General features: G+C 41.4%; 1 non-coding gene and 1 pseudogene across 1 annotated transcript; one reads left to right on the top strand and one right to left on the bottom strand.

The window, feature by feature from the left end:
• Positions 1-1,566: 1,566 nt before the first annotated feature.
• LOC101551129 (UDP-N-acetylglucosamine transporter-like) lies at positions 1,567-2,523 on the bottom strand (annotated as a pseudogene).
• Positions 2,524-5,515: 2,992 nt separating this feature from the next.
• Positions 5,516-5,638, top strand: LOC129400187 (small nucleolar RNA SNORA26). Its single transcript, XR_008627509.1, has one exon. It is a non-coding gene; the product is annotated as a small nucleolar RNA SNORA26 (small nucleolar RNA).
• The last annotated feature ends 1,597 nt before the right edge of the window (positions 5,639-7,235 follow it).

The following is a 7,235-nucleotide window of genomic DNA, read 5'->3' as shown; positions in this document are numbered from 1 at the left end:
AGACTTGCAGACTATTGAAACACAATAGAGTTCTAAGACAAACCTTTTTTTTAGGAGAATCATATAAAATATTTATTATTTTTTCACAATTTTATATTATAGAAATGGGGAGTTTTAAATTTAAGTATAAATGAAAAGAATAAAGTAAAATAGTTCTTAAACTTAATAGATTTCTTATTTAATTATTAGACCCACATCCAAATTTACAAAGTATTTTTGCTCATCAGTTCATCTTATTTTTCTGCTATATTCTCTTTCCCTTGAATCAATTTACAAAATAAGTCGTAATTTTCAACCTCACCTCCAGTGCTAATAAAAAAGGACAAGAAACCACTATTTCAAAGCAATGTTTGTTCCCGCCCAACGGCTTGTATAGGAACTTCAAACTCCACTGCCTCTTCCAGACCAAACAAAGGTCTGGACAATTCTCCAAGAAGCCTTGGGCTTATGGTGACAGTGCCATTAAATAATAGAACACGGCAATCAAGAATGTCTCTGAGAAAAGTCATTATGGTCTCAATTCATTGACATTTGTACTACTATTGTTTGGTAGTATTTTTTTTCAACAGTTACAGAATAAAGGAAATTCATACAGCTTAATGAATAAGCTTTTCATTCACAAAGATTCTAGTTACATACAGTGTATACTTTGATAAATCTCAAATCTCCAAATGGAGATATTAGGCAATAATAATAATTATTTTATTTTAAATTATTACATGAATATGTAAACCCTTGAGTTCTTTCACTATAGTGGAAATTAACACAAAATTTTAATTTAAAGCAATATTTATAAGAAGGATTTTTCTAATTTACAGAAAAGAAATATAAATATAATTATGAGATTAAAGACAAACCCCACTGGTACAAAAGTCACCGGCGACAGTCAAGCATGGTGGCCAATGGATTGCCCTCACCAGTTTCATGGCATTACAGGATCGTAAAATGTAGATGGAGAAAGAAATGTCTATGTTTTCCTATGTTAAACTTAAACATGAATTTCATCCTCTGACAAATCAGACCCAGAATATCACTTTTCTCAACTTTCATGTAGTTGAACAATAGCATTTTGCAATTCATTGTTTAGTAATCTTTCATATGAATATAAAGTCTCAGGTACACAAAAATGTCTTTCAAATCATACATCTACTTCTTCACAGCATAATAGGTAATTATAATTGGTAAACTTTGAATATGCCTTACAATTTGCTGTATCAGAAAAAAAAGTTTAAAAAATTCAAAATTAACCTAATTGGCAACATGTGCATAGGACTTTTCTGTATCAATCAAAAAAGCTAGAATCTCTTTAAAATTCAAACTTCTAGTTTCCTCCAACAATTCTCATCCCTGGAAATACTTTCAAGTTTTGATTTCTAAATGCAATAGATATTTTGTTAAATACACACATTTTCTTTATAAACTTACATATTTTCAAACCATGTGAATAACATGATCAGATTCAGCATGGTGGTATCTTCTTAGAATCTGAAGGTATCCTCTGTGTAAGACTAATACTGAGATTCCCAGTGCACCATTGTGAAAAAAACAGGGAAAGACAGTATTCAACTATGCTTTAGTGAGACTTCCTGCAGGTTTGGGATCATCACCATGTAGGAAAGTAGCTGCTATTACCAGGATGGCTCCAAGGAAAAAGACACTGGTCGGCACAAAATCTTGTAGCCAAAATAGGATATCAGTGTTGGTAATATTATGGACAAAGAGGTCTCAAATCCTTTAAAGATATTATCTGCATACTTAATAACAGCATCTATTACAAGACCACCAAGTGCCTGAAGAATAACAACTATCCAAGTCAGCTGGTTAGATTCCTGAAAAAAATCCATTCTTGGATACCAATTCTCCATCATAAATGTACACACCCATCAACCCAAATATACTACCAAAGAAACCCAGTTGGATATTTCTTATCCACACTGATTGTTTGGTTTCCTTTAAGATTTTCTCTCGAAGTAAACCCCAGCAAAGCCACTTGAAAAAACAGGCTGTGAGAACTGCCATGAGGCCGACAAACTGCGAGCCAGCCTTGAGTCCTTTGAGTCCTGGTCCTTGGAGTCCAGCTCCTGAGAATCCGAGGGCCACTGGACAAAAGCAACTCCTGTCATCAGAATTACTAGGGAGAATCGCTGGCACACACCTAACTTTTTACTAAGCATAGACACAGAAAACAATGCTGCTGGAGAATTTTCAACTGGTAGTTGACCCTCTCTCAAGGCCTCAGTTTCCTCATCCCTGTCTTTGTAGACCAAAAAGATGCAGGTTGTTATCTTCAGGAGCTCAGCAAAGGACCACCGGCCTGGAAGACAGATCCCGAGGTCCCTCCTCTTTTAAAGTTCTAGAATGACGTATTGTCAGAAGCAGACTGGTTCTCTGAAATACTAGAATTCCCAAGGGAAGGTATTTTAGGTTGGCGGACAGTGTTTTATCTTCATTTGCCCCGGGGCCACTTGTCCAGTCGCAAGGCAGCTGAGCACGGGGCCCGGAGGGAGGGTCTAGACGGGGCATCCGCAGTGCCTGGGCCCGGGACACGCCCCTCGCCGGGTTCCCCCCCTCCCGCCCCGCGCCCGGCCCTAAGACAAACCCTTGAATTTATGTACAGTTAGTCTACAAGAATGGAGGTAGGTACACGAAATGGAGCAAAGAAAATCTCTTCAGCAAATTCCGTTGGGAAAACTGGATAATTACATGTTTAAAAGAAACTGAAGGAGGGCCCGAGCAATAGTAGTAGCTATAGGGTAGGTAGGGTGCTTGCCTTGCACTTGACCGACCCTGTTTCAATCCCTGGCATCCTATATGATCCCACAAGCCTGCCGGGAGTGATCCCTAAAGACAGAGCCTTGAACACTATCGGTTGTGGCCCAGAAATAAAAAAAAGAAAAGAAGAAGAGGAGGAGAAGAAGGAGGAGGAAGAAGAGGAAGAGGAGAAGGAAGAATAATAACCCCACTGGAAATAGACCTTAGAAGGATCTTCAATGATTTGACTCCAGAAGAAAAGAAAAAAATACAAAAATAGAAACAAAAACTCAGTAAATTCCATGTATATGATGATGAGAGTTTTTCTATGGGTTTTGTGTTTTTTGCTGCTAATGTGAAATTGGAGCTAAACGAACATTGCTACTGCTATATAATAAAGCTTTCATAATTAACATATAAAACATATCTTAGTTAAAAAATAAAAATACAAAACTAAACAACTGGGGTTACAGTAAATTAAAAATGTTTTGTGTAATAAAATAAACTCAAGCTAAAATAAGACACCCTACTGAATGGGACAAAATATTCGCACATAATGCATCAAATAAAGGGTTGATATCCAAGACAAATGAAGTACTCACAAAGCTCAACAACAACAAACAACCCAATAAATGCACCTAAAAAGGGGGAGAAGAGATGTATAGACACTTCTTCAAAGAAGACAAACACATGGCTAGTATACACATGAAAAGTGCTTATCATCACTCCTCATTAGGGAAATGCAAATCAATACAACCGAGATAGCATCTCACACCAGTGAGATGGTATGTACCAAAAATATCGGAAACTAGCATATTGATAGGCATGTGCTAAAAAATTAACCCTAATTCACTGTTGATAAGAACGTCATCTAGCACAACCTCTATGGAAACAGAACTCCCACACAACCCAGTGATTTGACTTCAAATCATCTACTCCCAGAACAGAAAAACATTTATATGAAAGCAAAGTTCATTGCTGCACTCTAGTAGAATCTCGCATGGCAGAGCCTGGCAAGCTACCTGTGGCATATTTGATATGCCATAAACAGTAATAATAATGGGCCTCATTCCCCTGAACTCGACAGGGACAAATGCAGGCGTTACTGGCACCCACTCAAGCAAATAGATGAGCAACAACAGGATGACAGTGATACAGTATAGTAGGCAGGATATGGAAACAACCCAAATACCCAATAGTGAAAAATAAAGAATTTGTGACATATATAAAAATGGAATAATATGCAGTTGTGAGAAAAAATAAAATCATGAAGTTTGCTGCAGTGTAGTTAGAATTAGAGGGTATTATGTTAAATGAAATAAAACAGAGGAAGGAGAAATACTGAATAATCTCACTCATTTGTTGAATTCAGTCCAAATAAGAGGACAGTGTTGAACAATGAAATAAAGTGTTGGAATAAAGAACCAACTACTAAATTTGATGTGGGGCGAGGGGAGAAAAAAGACCACAGAAGAAAGATGTAGGGACAGTGATAGAGAGTCATAGATTCTTTATGGTAGAGAGTTGTAGTAATTTTCCGTACTAGTACTATCAATTTTAACACAGTTGTAACTTCCTCAACTATTAGATTTTTTGAAGAGGGATCCCATTGTTCTCAGGGGTTATTACTTGTTCTGCGCTTAAGAATCACTCCTGGGAGGGCTGTGGGAGCACAAATGGCTGGCTGCATAAAGGACAAGTCCTTACTCTGTGCTATCTCTACACCCCACTCCAACTATTTAAAATATAAAAAATAAAATTGGAATAAAAAAGCTTTTATCCTAACAAACAGTAACTTTGTACAAGTCATTGAATTTTGTTATCCCTCTTTATAAAAATAAATAGAAATCTGTTTCTTGAATGACATGTGTAAATTGGTAGACGAGGAACACTAATGCATAAAAAATATATGCCCCCCCATGCTTTATGGAGACAACCTAAGCATCCATCAATGGATGAATGGATAAAAATGTAGCACAATAAAACGCTATATTTCCATAAGTAGGAAAGAAATGCTGTCACCTGTGAAAATATGGATAGACCTTTTTTGTGTATTTATTTGTTATTGGGTTTTGGACTCACCGCGTGGTGCTCAGGGCTTACTCCTAGTGATCACTCCCGGTAGATTCAGAGGAGTCTGATGCTTGGGATGAAACGTGGGACTGGCCGCATGCAAAGCAAGCAGCCCACCCCCTCTACTATGGATCGGGCCTCTGGATAGACCTTTAAGGCATTGTGCTAAGTGATCCGTTAGAGAAAGACAAGTATCATTTACTCTCACTTATATGTGGAATCCAAAGTAAATCAAAAGCCTTCCAGGTACAGATAAAAGAGTGTTGCTGGCAAAGGCAGGAGCTGGTGTATGTGGGAGTAGTGTGTGGGAGAGAGAGAGAGAGAGCACACTGACGCGAGCAAGAGGTGGTCAAAGGTACAAAACTTCAACTTGTAAAATAAAGAATCTGAGGGCCAGAGAGATAAGGCAGTGGGTTTGGTTCTTGTCTTGCACGTTCCTGATCAGGACTCAATCTCTTGAATCACCCCATATGGTGTTGGGGGGGTAGGGGGGAGGGCAGCCAGGAGTGATCCCTGAGTACAGAGACAGGAGAAAGACCTAAGCACAAGCCGTTTGGCCTAAACCCCACCCCACACCATCCCTTCCAAAAAGGAGAATTAAAATAAAGAACTCTTGGAGATTTCATATCTAGCAAGGCACCGATAGTTATTAGTACTGTATTGTGATCAAATATCGCTGTTGTCTTTTCCTGCATCCTCTTAAGGCTTACTCGGTGCTTGCAGAGGCTAACCCAGAAGGATAAGGAGAGTCCTTATAAAACCCAGGCAGGAGATTTTACAAAGTACTCCTTGGATGCTGTCTGGAGTCACAGCCCGCCCCCACCCCCGCCCCCGGCCCAGAAAACTGCTGAGAATAGATGCTAACAGTTCTACTCACAAGGAAAAATAATTATGTATGGTGATTGAGTGATTGATCCTAACTAGACTTATTGCAGTGACTCTCATAATCGTCTCTGCCTTCCCACAAATGAAAGGTAATACGAGACCAGGGAGATAACGCAAAAGACCCAGAGGACATGGACAGGGCGCCAGTTTCAGTTTCTGGCCCCACGTGGCCTTCGTGGCAGGGTCAGGAAAGAGTAGCCCTGCCGGGCCCAATCACTACCCACTGCCGGGAATCCTTGAAAACAACGCAAAAACTGTTGGAGCCAGAAGGATAGTACAGCAGGCAGGGTATCTGCCTTGCACGCGGCCAGCCCGGATTCCAACACAGGCATACACATGGTCCCCCCAGCACCGCCAGGAGGAACTCCTGAGTATTGCTGGGTGTGACCCCCCCCCAAGCGAAAACAGCAAGAAATGGGCTGGAGTGATAGCACAGGGGGAAGGGCAAATACGGCCGACCCGGGTTCGATTCCCAGCATCCCATAGGGTCCCCTGAGCACCGCCAGGAGTAATTCCTGAGTGCAGAGCCGGGAGTAACCCCTGTGCATCGCCGATGTGACCCAAAAGGCAAAACAAGACAAAACAAAACACAGCAAGAAAACCCAAAAAGAAAAAAAAAAAGTCAACAAAATCATGGTGATATCCCAAGCCATTAACACCATTTACAGTCACTCTTTTTTTTTTTTTTTGCTTTTTGGGTCACATCCGGCAATGCACAGGGGTTACTCCCGGCTTTGCACTCAGGAATTACTCCTGGCGGTGCTCAGGGGACCATATGGGATGCTGGGAATCGAACCCGGGTCGGCCGCGTGCAAGGCAAACGCCCTACCCGCTGTGCTATTGCTCCAGCCCCATCACTCTTTTTTTTTTACAGTCACTCTTAAACTGTGAAGCAGTCCATACAAATCTCTAGCACTCATTGTCTAGAATCACGGAAAGAGAACTTCAAATCACGCTTTAGCTACTACGCAAGTCAATTTTTTTTCCAGATGGTTCCAGAAACTGCCAATCAAGTTGCTTTTCGCCCCGCCCACTCCCCACCACTGAAAAGAATATGGAGTCTCGGGCTCTCGGATTTGCGCTCCGTACGCCTCCCATTTCGTGTGTGCTCTGTTGTTCCTTCCTTCCTACTCGAAACTGCTACGGATCTGAACATTTTCTTCCGTAGCTCACAGTTTTTGCAAAAGGAGATGCCCGCGGCTTGGGGAGGAGTCAAACATTTCCCGGACCAACGGGGTGTCAACGCAAACGCTAGCGTCCCGGCTCACGGATAGCTGTTTCCATGGTAACGGCGCAGCCACCATGTTTGTTGTCATCGACGACAACTTGCGTTTAGTCTCAGAGAAGAGGCTTGTCCAGGAATCTCACGTACTGAACCCCTTCCAAGTAGCCCGGGCGCGCGCACATCGAGATTGCAATCGTCAGTTCTTTGACAGCGGCCCCACCCGAAGGGGTGAAGCGGCCTTGGGAACATCACGGACGCTGGGCTCAGACGCAATGACGTCAGGGGCGGGGCCTGCGTCTGC

This window comes from Sorex araneus, chromosome X (assembly GCF_027595985.1).
Source record: "Sorex araneus isolate mSorAra2 chromosome X, mSorAra2.pri, whole genome shotgun sequence".
Taxonomy (NCBI): Eukaryota; Metazoa; Chordata; class Mammalia; order Eulipotyphla; family Soricidae; genus Sorex; species Sorex araneus.
This window is presented reverse-complemented; position numbering and strand designations above follow the sequence as displayed.